Source organism: Dipodomys spectabilis, unplaced genomic scaffold (assembly GCF_019054845.1).
Source record: "Dipodomys spectabilis isolate Male_0828 unplaced genomic scaffold, ASM1905484v1 ptg000202l, whole genome shotgun sequence".
Lineage (NCBI taxonomy): Eukaryota > Metazoa > Chordata > Mammalia > Rodentia > Heteromyidae > Dipodomys > Dipodomys spectabilis.
The window spans coordinates 318,797-338,183 of NW_024870879.1; the positions used below are offsets into that span (position 1 = coordinate 318,797).

Genomic DNA, 19,387 nt, shown 5'->3' on the forward strand with positions numbered 1-19,387 from the left:
TGTTAGCCTTTAGCTGAAGAGCTGAGGGAGAGTGCACAGGCCCATAGTTCAGGCCCCCGACCGGACCCCAAAAAAATTTTAAACATAAAATAAAATAAGGAAGCCCTATAGTTTTAACAGAAACTTTGTAGTTAATAAAGTCTTAACTCTTTATATTCTGCTTCTTTACACAAAGACTTGGCAACTTCTTATTAGTAATGTTCATATAAACTCTGAAATATACATACATAGTAGCATATGTCTGTTACCACAAATCTTAAATACTTTAACGAAAAGTTTTATTACCTGCCAAACAGTCCTTGTTTTAGCATATATAAGCAAATTCCCAAAATATATTTAAACCATTAAAACTTTTAACTAAACTTAACACTTGCTGCAGTGTTCATTATGACAGGTGCCTTGTATAGAATAATTGAATTCCTCCTCCTACACATCTCTTGAACAACAAATATCTGGAATTATTTTGTTTTTGACCTGTCCATCTTGATTTTATTCTTAAATGTGTGCTTATGTAAGAAGTATATGGCTCTAAAATTTCATGAAAATTCTTTAAACTTACTTTTTGTTGAATTGTCTAGTTTAAGAAAATCAATTACACTTTATTTATAAAACATGTTCTATGTTCCATTCAGCATCACCTACTCTAACATTGGAACGATACAGAGAAGATTTGAATGGCCCCTGTGCAAGGATGGCAGCCAAATTCCTGTACCATTCCATACTTTTACAACAACAGATGCTGGAGGGGATGTGGCCACAAGTTAACTGTACTACATTCTTGGTGGGAGTGTCAACTTGTTCAACCACTTTGGAAAGTAGTATGGAGGTTCCTCAAAAGACTCCACATAGAACTCCCCTAAGACACAGCAATCCCACTTTTGGGCATTTACCCAAAAGATCACAAACAAGACGGTACTAAAACTACCATCACAATTATATTTATTGCAGCATTGTTTAAGATAGCTAAGATATAGGACCAACCCCGATGCCCCTCATCAGATAAATAGATCAAGAAAATGTGCTATTTATACCAATGAAATTCTATGCCTTCATGAGAAAGTATGGCATCACCCAATTTGTTAGAAAATGGAAAGACTTTGAAAAAAATTATTAAGTGATGTAAGCCAAGTCCAAAGAAACATAGGTCACAGGGTTTCCCTAATTTTTAATAACTAATATATCTGGGATAAGCAGAAAAGGTCAAAATCTATGCACATATGACCAGATAAGATGTTGTTAAGGGAAATGAACCCCCAAATAGGAACACAACTGTTTTTTCTTTCTTGCTTGCTATTGTTCTAATGTACTTATAACAGGCTATGTGATTTTTTTTTGTTTCTTTATATGTTTCTCCCCCATGCTATAACCCCTGTTTTCACGGTATTTGAATTTGGTGTGCCCACCTCTTGTACATACGTTCCTGTAATTTGGGGAGCGGAAGGAAAAAACAAAATGCTGAAATAGGGATTCAGGTTGACCCATTGTAACCATGAGATGCACAAGACACTATGTTGAAAACTGAACTTTACAATTTAGGCAGGGGAAGTGGGGAGGGGAGTGTACTTGTAGAGGTGGGCGGGAAAGGATGGTAGTGGGAAAATAAAGGAGGAGGTAACGAAGCTTGTTAGGAAATGTACTCATTACTTGCTCATGTAAATGTGACCTCTCTCTACAGTATTTTTAAAATAAAAACATATGAAAATGTTCTGAGATGAAAGAGTTTATTTCCTTTATTTTACTCATATAATATGGCTAACAAAGAAATTAATGCAAAACACTGATATGAAGGTATTTTGAATGAATGTGTATGTGTGCACGTGCACGTGTTCTCATGCACTTGCATGTATGTTGGTGTGCTCACAGTTTGCAAAAAGGGCGTCAAAGTCTTGCTAGGCCTGCTCTCTAGATTGGTGAGCTACTATATGAGCTACATCTCCATTCCTGGCCCTTTGCTAACATTAAAATTTTTGAAAAATAATCTCATGAATTTATTTTGTCCTGATTGGCTTCCACTGTTATCCACAGATCTCTGGATCCTGAGTAAATATGCCAAGTAGTTAGGATTACAGGTGTGACCAACCAGCACAAGGCTTTCAGAATAATTTTAAAAGTGGAAGAAAGTTTACTTCACGGGGGCTTGTTTTATCATCTCCTACTTATAAAGCATTTTGGAGTGATTATTTGTGATTTTTTTTTTCGTTTTTTGGATTCTTAAGAAAGTGATGATATTTAAAAATTTAGTACTTTTTAAAATGGAACCTGGAAAAATGGGACAGAATATATTTGTCTCTCTTATAAGCTCAGCTCTGTGCATGATAACCCAATGTCACCAACACAGTCTGTGTTGAAGACAAAATGTAACAGAAAACAATCACCATGGCCAATAATTGCTATGGTATTATTTCTTGGACAATATGAACATTGAATAGAGAGTGTAAGAGAATGGAGAGATTTTACCTACCTTTTGTGTATTGCTGAAAGACTTTTGGAAACTTTGACTCATTTCCTTCCTCACAGTGTGTGCTTGGGCCATGCACTTATTGCCTTTAATTACAATTTTCCCAGCACTAAAATGGCAATAACATTAGCATTATAGAAAATGTTATCTTAAGAATTAAGGAAATTAAAACTTGTGAAATACTTAACATAAATTTCCATGAATGAGTTTTAAGTTTAGCCAGCAGTTTTTTTAAAAATACTAAAAAGAATGCGATAAGTATTACAGAAATCATTGCATATAGTGAGCAAACAAAAGTAATGTTATCTATTGACCATGCTCTTCTTCCAAGGAAGCCAGGTGGATTATTTCTCATGCTGTAAATCAAACTTGTTATCTTATGTCTTGATAGTGTAAAAATATCAAGACAAAATAATGAAGGAATGTTGTAGACTGAGGTGAAGTCCATATGAAAATGTGCAAAACTGATAAAACATAAAAGTATCTGAGCATTATATTGTGTTTTACATCATTTAAGTTACACTGCAAAGTTAAGTAAGACCTAGAAGAATGGATTCTCTTTTTGATGTCCTATCATAGGTCCTTGGATGAACTCTTTCCTCATTCTTGTAAAGACATCATCAGATGAGAGGAACTATATTCTTTTTTGTTTGCTTCCATACATTTATTCTTCATTTGAAATCTGAACTACTTGAGACTGAAAGAAAATAAGGAAATTAGACCCGCAGTCTTTGAAAGAACAATCAATGTGAAATAAATAAAATGCATACAACCTTGTAAGAGGTCTGACTAAAGTGAGTTATATAGTCTCAAGCATAAACAGAAAATGATTAAGCAATATCATGTTATTTAAAATGGAAAATGTTAGGAGTTGCTTAATATTGCTCCTTTCTAATACCTTGAATTAATTATTGATTTTGTATAGAAAGATTAAAGATGAGATTAAAAAGAAACTTGATTAAAATGGACAAAAGTTCTGAATAGACATGCTCTCCTTAAAGCCCTGAAAATTTCCAGTGGGTTTACAAAGTTCTTTAATACCACTTCTATGCTGGTTTAATTCTTTTTCAGCAGAAGTCATTAGAGAAATGTAATTCAAAATTACTATGATACTACTTCATAATTATTGTAACTTTTATCAAAAAATCAAAGGAATCGGGTGTGGTGGTAAAGGCTTTTAATTCCAAGCATATAGGAGGTTGGATTTAAGTCTAAGGCCAGTCTGAAGTACTGAAGATAATAAAAACCTGCCATTTATTACCTTATAATAAAGGTAATAATGCTGAGAGTGTGGAGAAAAGGAAATTTTCTACACATTTCAACAAAATGCAGGTTAGTATTCTCCTTGTAGAAAGTAATATGCAGCTTTCTAAAAACTTCAAAGTTGAAATATCATCTGCCGCACCAATCATGTGATTATTTCTCTATGAGTAACTCAAATATATCTGCAGTTCATTGTACTCATCATTCACAGCAACAGCCAAGATATAAATCGAAGTTCAGTGTTCAACTACAGACTAATAAAGCAACTGTGGTACATGCACAAATATCTTTTTCTGTTTCATCCTTAAAATAGCAAGAGACTTCTCCCATTAGCCACAACTTACAATGACCTGAAAGATGTATTCTAAATGAAGAAAAATATTGTCTTCTGATCTTTGTAAACACACACACACGCACACAGAAACACACACACACACACACACACACACACACACACACACACAAACCAACATCAAACATTAAGAAAGAAATTTTTAAAAAGTAAAGCAACGTGTAATTGCTGGGGCATTTAGGTCACAATGTAGAAGATAGTAGATATACAGGATGAAATGGTATAGAGTTGTAATGTACAACATGAGGATACAGGGGACAACACTGGCCTTACATGGTTTCCCTTATTTGCAATATCTAGTATATGTCTGAGTCAAGCAGGAAAAGTCAGATAAGGTGATGTTAGGGAAATGAACCCTACGATATGTATTCAATTTTTTTTCAATCATGCGATTGTTTCTAACACATTTATAAGACTAGTTATTTGTTGCTTTGTATGTCCCTCCCCCACAGTATAACCCCTGCTTTCACTGTATTTGATGTCGGTATAATTTGTGGAGGAGAAGGGGAAAAACAAATCGTTTAAATAGGGAAACAGGTGGACCCATTGCAACAATGAAATATACAAGTCGTTATGTCGAAAACAAACTTTACAATTTTGGTGGGGGGGGAAGTGGGGAGGTTTAGGTGGGGGGCGGGGGGAGGTTCAGAAGGGATAGGAAGGAGAAACAAAGGAGGAGGCTACAATCCTTGTTAAGAAATGTACTCATTATCTTGTCCATGTAATTGTAACCCCTCTGTACAGTATTTTCACAAAAAAAAAAAAAAAATAGAATGAAACTAAGTAAGTAGGAGTTGTTCTTCTGAGTAGGGGTTGCTCTTTTTGTTGTGCTTCCTTCAGTAATGGATAAGATGAACATAATTCTTTAAATATACCTGCCTGTTTGCAGAAATAATAACAAACACTATACCAATAATGTTGCATGCTCAATATAGAACATAATGTCAAATTAAAATACATGATATTATCCTTGGTGTAAACTAATTATTGCAAATAATGGAAACCATGGGACCTATGTTTCTTTGTCCAGTTTACTTTACTTAATATGATTTTTTCCAAGATCTTCCATTTCCTTAAAAATGAAATGGTACCTTTCTTTCTGATGAGAACATAGTATTGCATTTACGTATATCTCTCTGTTGTGTGTGTGTGTGTGTGTATGTGTATGTGTGTGTGTGTTTCACTTTCTTGATCCATTCATTTACTGAGGAACATCGGGGTTTATTCCATATCTTAACTAGGGTAAATACTACTGTGATAAAACATAATTGGGCTGGTAGCTTTAGTGTGGCCTTGTTTGTGGTCACTAGGGTAAATGCCCAGAAGTGGGATTACTGGGTAATAGGGGAACATTATTGTGTACATCAAGGATAATATTAATAGTTGAGCAGAATAGCTCAATATCTATGTACATATGACTCTATAAGGTGATTCAAAGTTAAATCAACACTTGTTGATTTAACTTTTTGTTGTTCTTAATATACTACATGATTTGTTTTTATCCTTTTGTGTTTTCCACACCTATAGTTCATCGCCTGAAGACACTGTATTTTAATCTGATGCCGGGTATTGTAAATATGTTGTTCTGAACTTGGAAATGGAAAGAGAAAAAACAAAATGGTGAGACAAAGGACAAAGGAGTAACCTATGCAACTGTGATACTCACAAGACAATATGTTGGAAATAATCTTGGGGGGGCGTTGGGAGAGAAGAGGGAAAAATTGGAGAAGGGGTAACAAGTTAGAAAAGAAATGAATTCCTTACCTTACTTGTGTAAGTATAACGCCTCTGTACTTTTCCTTAACAATAGAATTTACATAAAAAATAAAATCTAAGAGAGCAGCAATACAAGAGATAGCAGAGGGGGGAAATACTGTAGTATAGTGCAGTAAAAGAGCTGTGGAGACCAGAAATTTTACTTTTACATAGGAAGTAATAAACTAGCACACAGATTTTCAGCCTCATGTCAGTCATTAAAAAGGGGAAACAAAATGCACAATCAGCAAACCAATAGAGATAAAATAGAAAACTAAGCAAGTTGAATGGATGACTTGGACCAAGAATAACAAATGACACAATTAGGTAACAAATAACAAGCTGGTAAGTTTAAAAAATATTACCCATAATTCTATTAAATGTTGTGTACATCACAATTTGTTAGCACTATAATTCAAATCACAGTTAAATAATACATCATTATTATAATGTTATATATTTTTGATTTCTTAATATTGAATGTTTAATATAAAATTTTAATTTTAGCAGCTATAGAAAAGAAGAAAGTGAAATTAATTTTAATGATTATTTCATGAATTGTAAAATTGAGAAACAGTAGAATTTAAAGAAATAATTTATCATTATTGTTTTATTTCTGTGAATTAATGTAATAATTCAAAGTGTATTCTACACTTAACACTCATCTTAACATCAAATAATAAATTATTTCACATGACTTGGTTTTAGGTGGAAGGATTTAGCACTGTGGTAAAATTCATACCACACAATACACGAGGGAATGTCCCCTCTCATCCAGTTTAAGTTGTGGAAATTTGATTTCTACATGAATGTTATATTCATGTCTAGGTGACATATATACAAGTATATAGAATTATATGCATGAGGAGTACTTCAGATGATACTTAAAAGTCATATTCATTAATTAAATTTTTATTATTTTGTACCAAATAAATATTTATAGAGAGACTGAATTTCTGAGTAGATGATGGTGTATGTGGGCCAAATTATGCACATTGAGGCTTATGTTATATTCCTGATATTGTTTCTACAGTTAGATTTAATTTTCCATAACTGGGTTAAGTTATTATATTGGATATATGAAAGTAATTTTTTGTCATTAATCCTTTGCCAGTTGTCTAATACTAATATAATTTATCCATGTGTTAGAAGTAATGGAAATAACAACAGATATAAGCAAGATAAATCAGTCTGAGGTAGAAAAGAATTTTCACCTTTATTTTGATAGCTGGTCCTCTTTTACACTACAGAATATTCTTGGGAAAATGTGCTCCATGCTGGCCACAACTGCAGAATATTATGGTTTTATCTATCAAAAGAGAAGGAAGGATGGGGAACCTCCCTTCCAAAAGTCTGCTCCCAGAGATGTGATCTGCTTAATGTTGGTTACTTGAAAATGAACATTTTTCACAGTCGACCTTGAAAAGCCATCTTGATAGACCATTTCTGTAAGTGGATTACTACAGACTTGTTCATGGCTTTGTAAAGTTGCCAGATTTCCTCATTTTGAGGCAATTTAACAGGAATTTAGTCACCTGTTTCTGTATCTTTCAGGGAAAAACCAAATGACCCTAAGCCAGGGAATCACTGGGGCCCAGAAAAGCTACTACCTTGAATAGTAATCCTAGACCTCTAAAACAAAACACACACGCGCGCGCGCGCGCACACACACACACACACACACACACACACACACACAAATCAAACAATCAAACAAACAAAAAAATCCAGTTAGTACAGCCAGTCAGGGCTGCTTTGGCAGCCTACTTGAAGTCAGGCAAAAAAAGAGAATCTGAGGGTTCTTTAGCTGATAACCAATATATTTTTTATGAGGTAGACTGAAATGAGACCCCAGAGAGAGGGTCAGGAAGACTGATCAGAGAGACTAAAATTGGCCACACAAATGTTAGAAAATAAAATTCTTTGCAGAGCAAATAAATCATAGTAAGCCTGCGCATATAAGAACAAGTCAGCAGACCAAATTCCAGAAATGCACATTTTCTTAGAGGTCAGCTTAATGAATTAGCAATGGAAATATTTGAAATCTTAAATATTTGAACACATGTGGAAGAAGGCTGAAGAGAAAGAAAATGCCATCATTCTGTTAGGAGGTCCAACATCACATTAGGAAATAATCAAGCACAGATTTGTAATAAAAAGAGTAAATAATTATTCCAAATGAGGGCTTCATTTGTTTTGATCTAACAGTTCTTGATTTAGGTGCTAGCAATTACCATACAATTGATCCAGTCCCACAGCTGAGTTAATACTGACCGCATTATTCCCACATGAAGGAATAGATAAAATTTACAAATGTCTGATGAAATGAGTAGAGAGTGAAATGTTCTAATAATTATATCTGAGGTTTAGAAACAGGTGATGAGGTGGATTTTCTTTTCTAAAAATCCCTCATTTTTAGCCTGGTGCCAGTGGCTCACAGCTGTAATCCTACCTACTCAGGAAGCTAAGGTCTGAGGACGGCTGTTCAAAGCCAACCTGGGCAGGAAAGTTCCTGAGACTCTTATCTCTATTTAATCACCAGAAAACCAGAAGTGGCACTGTGGCTCAAGAGGTGGAGCACTCACCTTGACTTGAAGAGCTTAGGGACAGTGTCCAAGCACATACTTCAAGCCCCTCAACCAACAACAAAAATCTCCCTTTTCTTGGATCTTTTCCTAACATTCAACAAAGAAGCCATTTTATCAAGCACTACATTTAAGTCCTATTCTAGCTACTGCAAATAGAATGATTTGGTATCCTATGACAAATGGTTCATATTTGTGGAAACAATTACCAGCAGTGGTAACTTTTTTTCCAGTCCTTGAACTCTGGGCCTGGGCCCTGAACATGGTTATACTGGCAGCTTTCATTTGAGCTTGTTTGTTATTTATTGGATTACTGCCAATGAGGGTAATTACTGGGTGTAAAGGAAGATATATGTTTAGTCTTTTCAGGAGACTCCGTACTGCATTCCACAGTGGTTGAACAAGTTTAGTTTCCCACCAACAGTGTAATAGAGTTCCCAATTGGTTACATCCATGCCAGCATTTTCTATTGCTAGTTTTCTTGATAATGGGCATTCTAATTGGGATGAGGTAGAATCTGTCTTGTTTGCTTGTAGATTTGTGGGCACCTTCTAGATACCATGAATGAATCCATGAAATCAGTATTGCTCGGAGTCTGCATTCCTTTCTCTTTTCTCTTAGTATAATTTTCCCAAGCCTTTCATTTTCCTTAATATTGGTGAAAAGTCATCCTTTCTGATGGGTGAATAGAATTCCAGTGTGTGTGTGTGTGTGTGTGTGTGTGTGTGAGATGATTATAGGCCCCTGAGTTCATTTCTATGTGTTATGTTTCATGTGTACTTTTGTAATTCCATATTAAATTTGGATTGCTTTCTTTACTGCATTGAAGAATATTTTTAGGATTTTGATGAGTATCGCATGGTCAATTGTTTGGGGCAATATTGCAGTTTTTGACACTTTAATTCTTCCACCCAAGAACATTGAAAGATTTTCCATATCCTTGAATCTCCTTCAATTTCCCTTTTTAGATTTTAATGTTTTCACAGTAGAGTTCCTTCACATTTTTAGTTAAATTAATTAACTCCTAGTTTTGCTGTTGTTATTTTTTTGTTTAGATTAGATTAGATTTTGAGGGTAATACATATGAGGTTGTATTTTGGATTTCAGGTTGATTCTTCCCACTGTTGGTAACACAGAAAAACTACCGATTCTTGGTGGGTTTTATACCGTGCTACATAGCTGAAGGTTAGCATCACCTTTCCTAACTTCAGGGAGGAAGCTATAAGGACTTTTAATACAGGATCATTTCATCTGTAAAAAGGGATAGTTTTACTTCTTCCCTATTTGTATCCCCCCTTTTTTTTCTCTTTCCAATTGCTCTTGCTAGAAAGTCCGCTACCATTTTGAAGAGTAGTAGAGAGTGGAAATCCTTGTCTCATTCATGATTTTAATGTCTTAATGCTTCCACAGTTAGGTAAATGCTAATTATCTCTATCATAACCATACTCTGTATTAGATTGAGAAGTGTTCCATGCATTCCTAGCTTCTCAGACTTTTTTAATCATAGAAGGGTATTGGAGGTTTTTAAAAGCTATTTCTATATCCATATAGGTGATCATGTGTTTCGCACCCCTGCTTCTGCTGACGGTTTGTGCTATGGTTATTGACAAGAATATTGAATCAAATTGTATCCTAGGATGAATCCTATTTGATCATACCATATGGCTTTTTTGTTAGTTACTGAAATTGGCTGGTGAGAATTTTATTAAGAAGTTCTGTAGTAATGCTTATCAAAGAGTTCTCTTTCTTTGGTGAGTCCCTATGTGATTTAGGGAAGTGTCTAATTCTATCTTCATAGAATGTGTTTGATAATTCCATTTCCCTTTCCATTCTATTGAAGAGTTAGAACTGCGTATTGTAAGTTCTTTGCAGGCCTTAATTTCATGGTAAATTCATTGAGTCCTAGCCTTTTCTGGAATGGGAAGTGGTTTATTGACATTTAATTTTCATTAATTCTTAGGTTTTACTTCTTGCTTCAGATTCAGTATAGGAAAGCATCAATTTCTTCAGGATTCTCCAGATTATTGGCATAAGGTTTTCAAAGTACTCTCTTATAACATTCTCAATTTTGCTTATATCTGTTGTGTTGTCTCATTTTTGTCTCTAATTTTCTCTATTTGAGTTAGTCCTCTTATTTTTTTATTGTGAAAGTGATATACAGAGGGGTCGTTACAGTTACATAAGTAATGAGTACATTTTTTTAAGTGTTAACCCTTCCCCATTTTTTCCTGCTTCCCCCAACCCTGACATCCCACTCCCCCAAAGTTGTAAAGTTCATGTCTAACATAGTGTTAGAATCAGGTTAACATGTATAAGACAAAGGGTACAGAAATAAAAAACAGTGAGTACAAGGAATTACCCAAAAGGTAAAAACTAAATAGAAATAACCAAATCAGCTCACTATACAATCATCTTGTATCCATTTCTTGAAGCTCATTTCGATAAGCATCATTTTATATGGTAATATGCATATTGCTTTTGAGCTATTGTGACTATTGTAGACATATTCTAGTGTTTCCAAAGGATTGAAATCGGTGGCCTATGATTCTTTGGGTCTTGCTTGTTTGACTTATTATATTTTCGAAGTGATTCCATTTCCTTACAAATGGGGCAATGCCATTCATTCTGATGGAAGCATAGAGTTTTGTTGTGAACGTATATGACATTTTCTTGATCCCTCATTGCTGGCTCATAGGGGAGCTCAATTGAGGAACTTCCATACATCTTTACAGAGTATTTGAACAAGTTTACATTTCCACCAATACTGTAGTAATGTTCCTTTTTGGCCACATCCCTACCAGCCCAGCATCTGTTATTTTTAGTTCTCTTCATAATGGTAACTCTAACTGGGGTGAGGTGGAAGCCCAATGTTGCTTTGATTCGCACTTCTTTTATGGCCAGAAATGTTGCATATTTCTTCATGCGTCTATTGGCCATGCATATTTCTTCTTCAGAGAAGTCTCTCTTTACATCTTTAGCCCACTTATTAAGAGAGTTGTTATTTCTTTGAGGATTTGTTTTTATTTGGGGGGGAGTTAACTTTTGGGGCTCTAAATATATTTGAGATATGAGGCCATAGTGTGTTGCAGAGCAAGTAAAGATCTCCCAATCTGCTGGATTTTTTATTTACTTATCTGTATAAGTTCTCTTCTTAGTCAGATTTGGTATGGTTGTGTCAAGTCTCTTAATTTATTTAAAAAACCAACTCTTTTTTAAAATTCTATGTTTTATTTTGTCTTTATTTATTTATTTCTGATTTTTTAAAACTTGTTTCTGTCTACTGCTTTGGGTTAGGGCTTGCTCCTGTTTTCAAGGAGTTTGAGATACATAATTAAAATATTTGTTTGAGATTTCCCCAATTGCTTGATGTAGGCACTCAGAGCTATAAATTTTCCTCTAAGTACTGCATTTCCTGTGTCCCAGAGAAGCTAGTATTTTGTGTGTTCATTTTTGTTAAATTCCAGAAACTTTCAGTTGTTTTCTAATCCCTTCAGTGTCCCACTGGTCATTCAGCAACGTGTTATTCAGTCTTCATGGGTTTAAAAATGTTATTTTTTTTTTTTTGCTTTAGCTGTTTAATTCTAAGTTTATTGTGTTACATTCTGACAAGATATGGGAATTCAAATAATTTTTCTTTCAATTTGGACAGAATTCTGAGTGACATAGGATATGTTCTATTTTGGAGAATCTTCCATGAGCTGCTGTGAAGAATGTATATTCTGACGATGAATGTATATTCCGTAGATGTCTGTTTGGGCTCGGTGGTCAATGTAGTTATTTAGGCCTGAAGTTTCTTGGTTGAGTTTCTCCTGGACAGGTCATTCATGGATGACAATGATGTGTTGAGATGTGTTTTCAGGTTAAGTAGTATTTGGTTGATGATGTGGAATGCTCCAGGATTCAGGGCATTGATATTTAGACTTGTTATATCCTCCTAATTGAGCGTTGTCTTTATCAATATGTAATGTCTCTTTGTACTAATTTTAATTTAATTCTATTTTATCTTATGTTAGTAATTCTACTGCAGCCTGTTTATGGTGTCCATTTGCTTGAAAATATATCTTCCAGCCTTTCAGTTTGAGTATGTGTTTGTTTTTGTCAATAAAATATGTCTCTTGTAGATGCTAGATGGATGCGACTTGTTTTTTGATACTACTATTTAATCTATGTCTTCTATTTGGAAATTTAAGTCCATTGATGTACAGAGTTAAGACTGAGAATTTCCTGATAGTCCTGCTATGTTATACATCTGCTGTTAGGAGCTGTGCCTCATCTACTTTTAATATATTTACTTTGTTCTTTGATAAGGAGCATTTTACATAATCAGTTCCTGTTCTTCTTGATCTTCTCTATGTAGGATATATTTGATTAACTTCTATCCTGCTGATTTGGTGGAGATACATTGTTTTAAGTTGCTTTGTAATGAAATATTTTTATATTTCCTTTAAATGTTAAGGAGTTTGGCTTGGGACCGTATTAATGATTGGTAGTTATTTACATTTAATGTTTGTCGTATATCATGCCAGCGTCTCCTTTTTGCCATATCAGCTAAAAATCTGCATTTAATCTGACTGTATATTCTTTATAAATAATCAGTCTTTTCTCTGTAGCAGCTTTAAAAATTCTTTCCTTGATCCTTAATGATCCTCTAATGGATTTTGATGTAGTGGTTGATTGTTCAGTTCTAGAATTCTCTGTTTGGTGTTTTAAAGGTTTCTCTTTTCTGAATGAGCCTATCTCTTTGGATATTTGGCATGTTCTCTGCTATATTTCTGTAATATGTTTCCCATCCATTTAGTTTCCTGCTCTTCTCCTTCTTGATACCTATCTCTCCGAAATTTGATTTCTAAATGAGTCTTGTACTTCTGTAAATATCATATCTTATTTCTTGTATTTGTTCTAAATGATAATTTCCTCTTTCCTGTTAAACCTATTCTGTCTTTGACCCTGAGATTATCTTATATGTCATTTATTTGCTGTGGAGACTTTCTATTTTGTTTTCAATTTCGCTGTCTTCTAATTGGTCCTTTTTAAGGGCTTCTATCTCTTTATTAAAGATTTGCTTTAGGTATTGTATGGAATTTCTGTACATTTTTTATTTGGTTGAGTGGGTTGCAAAGGTTGTTTTCTTAGCTTTGCCTTCTCTCATATCTTTTAACTAGGCATCCATTTTTTCCTTGGACCCCCTTTACTTCTCAGAATTTATTTATCTTTGTTTCTTATCTCCACGAATTATTTTGCTAATCTTTGTTTGGTCTCATCTTGTTCACAAATTTCCTTGTAGAGGTTTTCTCTCTTTTCATTAATCACATTTTCAGCAGCATTTGTAATGTATTTTGATATATCTTCTAGGTCCTTGATTGTCTGTTCTAATGCCTGGTTATTTACTGTGTGAATTGAAGTACCTTGACATAATTTTTCTTGTATTTTTTTCTGATTGGTTGTGTCCATTTGGAGGTTTTATCTTGGGGAAACTATGATGTTAATTATAGACTCTCTATGTTTTTGGTTGATTTGCCAGGTGTTGGTTTGGTTTTCTGTTTTGATTTGTTTTTCTGGAATTAGGTTTTTTCTATACAATTAAGTGCAGAATTATAAATCAGTTATGGTGAAATGTGGTGATGTTAATACTTATGGTTCCAGTGACAGTTCGGACTGTCCAATGGTATGTTGAATAGCTCTGTGTATGGATGTGACTTTCTCTGATTCACACTTCTGTTTCTACTTTTTTTCCACGTGGCCCTTTTATTTCTACATTGCAGATGAGCTTTTGAATATGTTGGTCAATACAGTCACAGTAGTCACCTGCCTGGCTGGCCAGGTTTTCATAGATTCTGTTTTCTAGTGAAGATAGTATAAAATCATCTTATGAATTTTATGTCTATAATTATATCTATAATTACAGCTGTATATCTATAATTATAGTTGTCTTGGTGTGACCCTCTAGAAGTGGAGTACCGGCCAGGACTCTGTTTCATTAGAGAGAGCTAGGGAAATTTTCTGTTGTTATTCTGCCATTGTTTTTCCTCTTCCTCAGATTTATTTTATATATTGTTGATTTTTTCACATAATTTAGGATTTGTGATTGTTGTATCAGGTTATTTTTGTTTTTCTGCTTGTGTTATTTTGAAGTAGTTATTTCAGGCTTCTATGAAGAGACAGAAATATTTGTTATTACATTGAGAGAAATCGAGAAGACATTTTAACCTATTTGCTACAAGTAAATTAATATTAAGCAAAGCTAATGAAAATAATCACTTCTTACTCTACAGAGGACGAGTATAGTACTCACGAATATCTTGGAGGAAAAGACTTTAGACTCATTACAATTGATGCCTTACATTGAAATTACTGGCTAAACATTCTTCTTCAGAAAGTCAAAAGCTCTATTTCTTTCATTTTAATATTATAAAATCATAATACCTGCATGTTGAATTGTTTTCCTCTGCTATTTTCAATTCCATTCTTCATCCATTACACATCTTTGAATGACCAATTCCTTCAAATACCTATATTTCTTATATTGTGTTATAAATCTCAGTAATATTAATACGAATTTATCTCTGAGCCTCATCTTGAGCTACATTTATATGTAATTTATGCAGTCTCAAGCAAGAAACCTATTTTACTCTATTTTATGTTTTAATCAATAAATGCATTCTCTTTAGAAATATGTTCTCATCTTTTATATTGCTCCAGTAAACATCATATGTCTAGTACTTTTAATGAAATATAAGGTTTGGAACTGGAAACCACCCCCCCTCATTATCACTTTAACGTAAACCCCTGGAGACTATTTTACATATAAATACATAAAAGTGCAATGCACATGTTTATATATAAATAATATAATGGTTAAGACAATTAGACACAAGGACTACCACATCAATTCTCAATTGACTTAAAGGCACCAAATCATTGTGTTCATGAATATCACTATTATTAGAAAATGACTAGTCAATACAAAGTTTATATTATATTTGAAGTTTACAAAATGAAAATTACACCCAGATTTGCTGTCAATATCCTGTTTCCAGGAATACATTTTTTCAGCAAACAGGGAAATAAAAATAAGGGTTTGACACAGAATGTAAGATGTAGAAGTAGACTGTCTTTCCTTAAGATGATAAGTACCTGCAAATCATGTGATATATTCAAAGATACTATAAAAATTCATAAGAGGATGTATGATCAGAAATGATAGGTAAGAAAAGTAACTAGAAAACTGTGTATGTAAATTGAGCTTTCAATATAAGATGGCAAGTTTTCAATATATGGGCCTCTAGAAGGTGATTCTGTATTTCTAACTCACATACAATATTCTGCATTTTTCCACATACTCCTGTTCTCTTACCTCAGTTCCTGATCAATATTCTTCTATTTCATGATGTCAATTCCCACTAAAATAACAAGGTGGATGTTTTTTTGGTCTCTAGATCCAATATATTTTAGTATTTTGGAATAGTATGAGTTCATGGAGTTTGACTTGAATGTCAAGATTGTAGATATTGTATTCAAGTTACTGTTAATTGGCCTGAAGCATACAAAGACACACAGTATACTAAAAAGAAGGGACTTGATCTCAGGGAAACATACAGGTCCAGGTAAGATCCTGAAGCAAAGAAAAATCAATCGAGCAAACACCAATCAACTATAAGTACAAAGGAATGGAACTGATCTCTGATGTTTCTGGGTGGCAGCTGTGTGTGTTTGCATGTGTGTGTGTGTGTTTGTGTGTGTGTGTGTGTGTGTGGAGAGAGAGAGAGTTAGAGAGAGAGAAAGAATTTTAGTGTGGCTTCCATATTTATAGTCCATAGAGCAATACTTATTAGGGAGGAGGTGCTCATATCAGAGCTCTGATACCATTGTCTTCATTTTTTTACTACGAAAAACACTTCCTTAATCTCTAATTAAATAGGGGAAATAAACTAACATCTAACGCGATTGTTTTGACAATTTATTAGTATATTGAAGGCGAAAGGGAGCAATTGGAGATCAGTTTAACCTTTCTCCTCTCAGTTGAATATTACACAGCAATAGATGTGATTTCAGGAGTCTCTTGCAATGTACTGACAGCTGAATTATTAATATGCTTAATAATATGAAACATATGATGGAGAAATAGATCAGCCAGAAAGCACAAAGTACTAGTGATAAGACCGAACTTTTGAGCAGGTTGCCACATCTTTTAGGAATGTAATTCGTTCATATGAACTTCAAATTTTGTGGCTTTCCCTGTGTGATTAAATGGTAGGAAAGTACTGTAGGAAAATACTCTACTGTTCAGCCAAGTAGAAAATGCTCATGATCCCATCTTCATGTTACAAATTTCCATTCCATACCGACTCTATTTTAGAGTGCTTTCATTTAATATACTGCAGCACCTAATCCTTCCCTGTGGGAGACAGGAAAAAAGATAATTTTGTTTGAATATTAAATTACATAAATTAGTGGGTATAGGCATGATTTGTAAAATTATACAAGTTTGTAATAAATGTAAGTAGGGAACATGTCACAAACAAAAAATATAATTAAAATCACATGACAAGACTAGAAGTCACAGCATTTTGTGCAAGGAAACATACATTAGATTAGTTGCAGAATTTCTAATTTGAGATAAATTATATATTAAAGCATAATTCCCTTTACCTAAGGATTGAAACATTTTATTGAAAAATATATTTCTTAGAGATATTTTTGCTTCATAATTTTAGGGATACAGGTGAAACCATTGCAACAATGAGATGGACAAGTCAGTATGTCGAAAAACGAACTTTACAACTTTGGCCTGGGGAGGGTGGAGATGGGAAGGTATGGGAAGGGAAAACAAAAGAGGAGGCAACAATGCTTGATAAGAAATGTACTCATTACCTTGCCCTTGTAATTGTAACCCCTCTGTACGGTATTTTCACAATAAAAAAAAGAAAATAATTTTAAGAAAAACATAATCCCAAAGTAATAATTTTTCGTATTATTTTCCTATTTCCATGTGATTTACCTCCAAATTAGAAATCCAGATATATGATTTAATTTAGTTTAACCGAAACTATTATTGAGTATAAGGTTCTTATACTCTCTACATTCGTCACACTAAATCATCAAATATGGTGATTTTGAAATGATTAGTCTCTTTGTGAACTATGTTAACATTATTTACAATGTGAGTGAAATGTTTAAAAATAGTATTTATTTTAGTTTAATTACTCTGAAGAGACAAGAACTGATATAATAAAAAATGATTAGTTTTTAAATTGAGAATTTAAGAAATGTTTTTGACCACACTGGTTACTGGAGCCTTCACAACACGCTCATGAGATATTTTTTACTGATGAAGCAAAAATCCTAGAGCTTAGACATTTACAAATACAAAAATTATGTCATTCTGAAAATTTAGATCACATATTAAAGAGAAAACTTAGCATTCAAATATCTGAATATAGTAATACATTGAATTGCAGGGCAAGTACTTGTTCTAAAAGGAGATAAAATTGCATTTATTTTTTAAAAGTAAACCTAAGTATACATTTGAAGAAAAGACAATGTTTAAAATATCACTCATGCAAGACAAAAGATGTACAATTCGTTGTTTTTCATGCCAATTATGTTCTCTAAACTTACTAGAAATACTAGATTAGTAACCCTAAATCATTGTTTTGTAAGGAAATAGAAATTTAGTTTCCTAAAACTCATTACTATAACTTTTTCTCAAGCAATTTCTAAGTAATTGTTTATATTTTTTGTCATAGAATCTCATTTGATTTTTATTCATTAAGTTAATTAATTAGCCAATAACAATATAAATTATGCATGAACAAAGTTTATCTAACAAATGTATTTCTTTCAAAAGACAAATGGCACTCTTAAAGAACACAGGAAGGGGGCTGCGAAGGTGGTAGAGTGCTAGCCTTGAGCTGAAAAGCTGAGGGACAACGCCCAGGCCCAGAGTTCAGGCCCCACGACCAGACCACCCCCCCAAAAAAAAAGAACACTGGAAGGCAGTGTTATGTATTTATTAATTTTTAGTTATTTTGTTAATGGTTATTAATTTTCAGAAGTGGCATTTTCATTATGCTCTTTCCATAATATATTTAAAACTTTTGATTATACTCCCTCTATTTCCTTTTTATTATTATTTTCTCCAAAGATCTTCTGCATTTCACATCAAATTACATCTTTATATATGCACATATAATTTAATTTGGAAAACTTTATGTGAACTGCAACTTAATTCAAGATGTACAGTGGATTAACAGGAGGAACAAAACCTTGAGTATTTTCAGTTAATTCTGAATTGAGCTATCATTATTATTTTGGTTAGGATTAGGATCCCAGACAGAATTAGAATTAGGGTTAGAGTAACAGAAAATTTAGGTTCAACACAGGATGACCCATTGAAACAATGATCCTCACAACACACTATTGAAAATGAACTTTACACCATCCATCATCGGGAGGGAAGACTGAGGGAGGTGGGAGAAGGAAAAGATAGTGGGACAACTACAAAGAAGGGGTTAACAATGCTCTACAAGAAAAGAACGGATTACCTTACACATGTAATTGTGACCCCTTTGTAAGCCTCTTTACAAAAAAAAAAAGATTTAAAAATTAATGAAAAATAAAACCTGACATAGAAATAGAAATAGAAAATAGAAATAGAAAATGAAATAGAAAAACACTTTAAAACTTTAAAACTTTAGGTTCAAAATGCAAGTAAAATTTAGACCTACACGCTGAGCAAGAGATATGATATTTGTGAAATAGAAGCTTGCTATTATCATTATGATTCAGTTATATGTAGGCTTAGGATTCTGAAAGGTGTTCCAGTTAGAGCTGGGGTTAGGATAAGATAAAAGATATTTTGTAAAACTCAACATATTTTACGAAGAATGAATGGCATCAAAGTTAAAATGAACGAAAACCAGTGTCAGTGGAATTTTAACCATTCAGATATAATTTGGTTTAAACTGTGAGTTA

At 33.5% G+C, this 19,387-nt stretch overlaps 1 non-coding gene across 1 annotated transcript; it reads left to right on the plus strand.

The window, feature by feature from the left end:
* Positions 1 to 619: 619 nt before the first annotated feature.
* LOC122122045 lies at positions 620 to 726 on the plus strand. Its single transcript, XR_006150091.1, has one exon. It is a non-coding gene; the product is annotated as a U6 spliceosomal RNA (small nuclear RNA).
* The last annotated feature ends 18,661 nt before the right edge of the window (positions 727 to 19,387 follow it).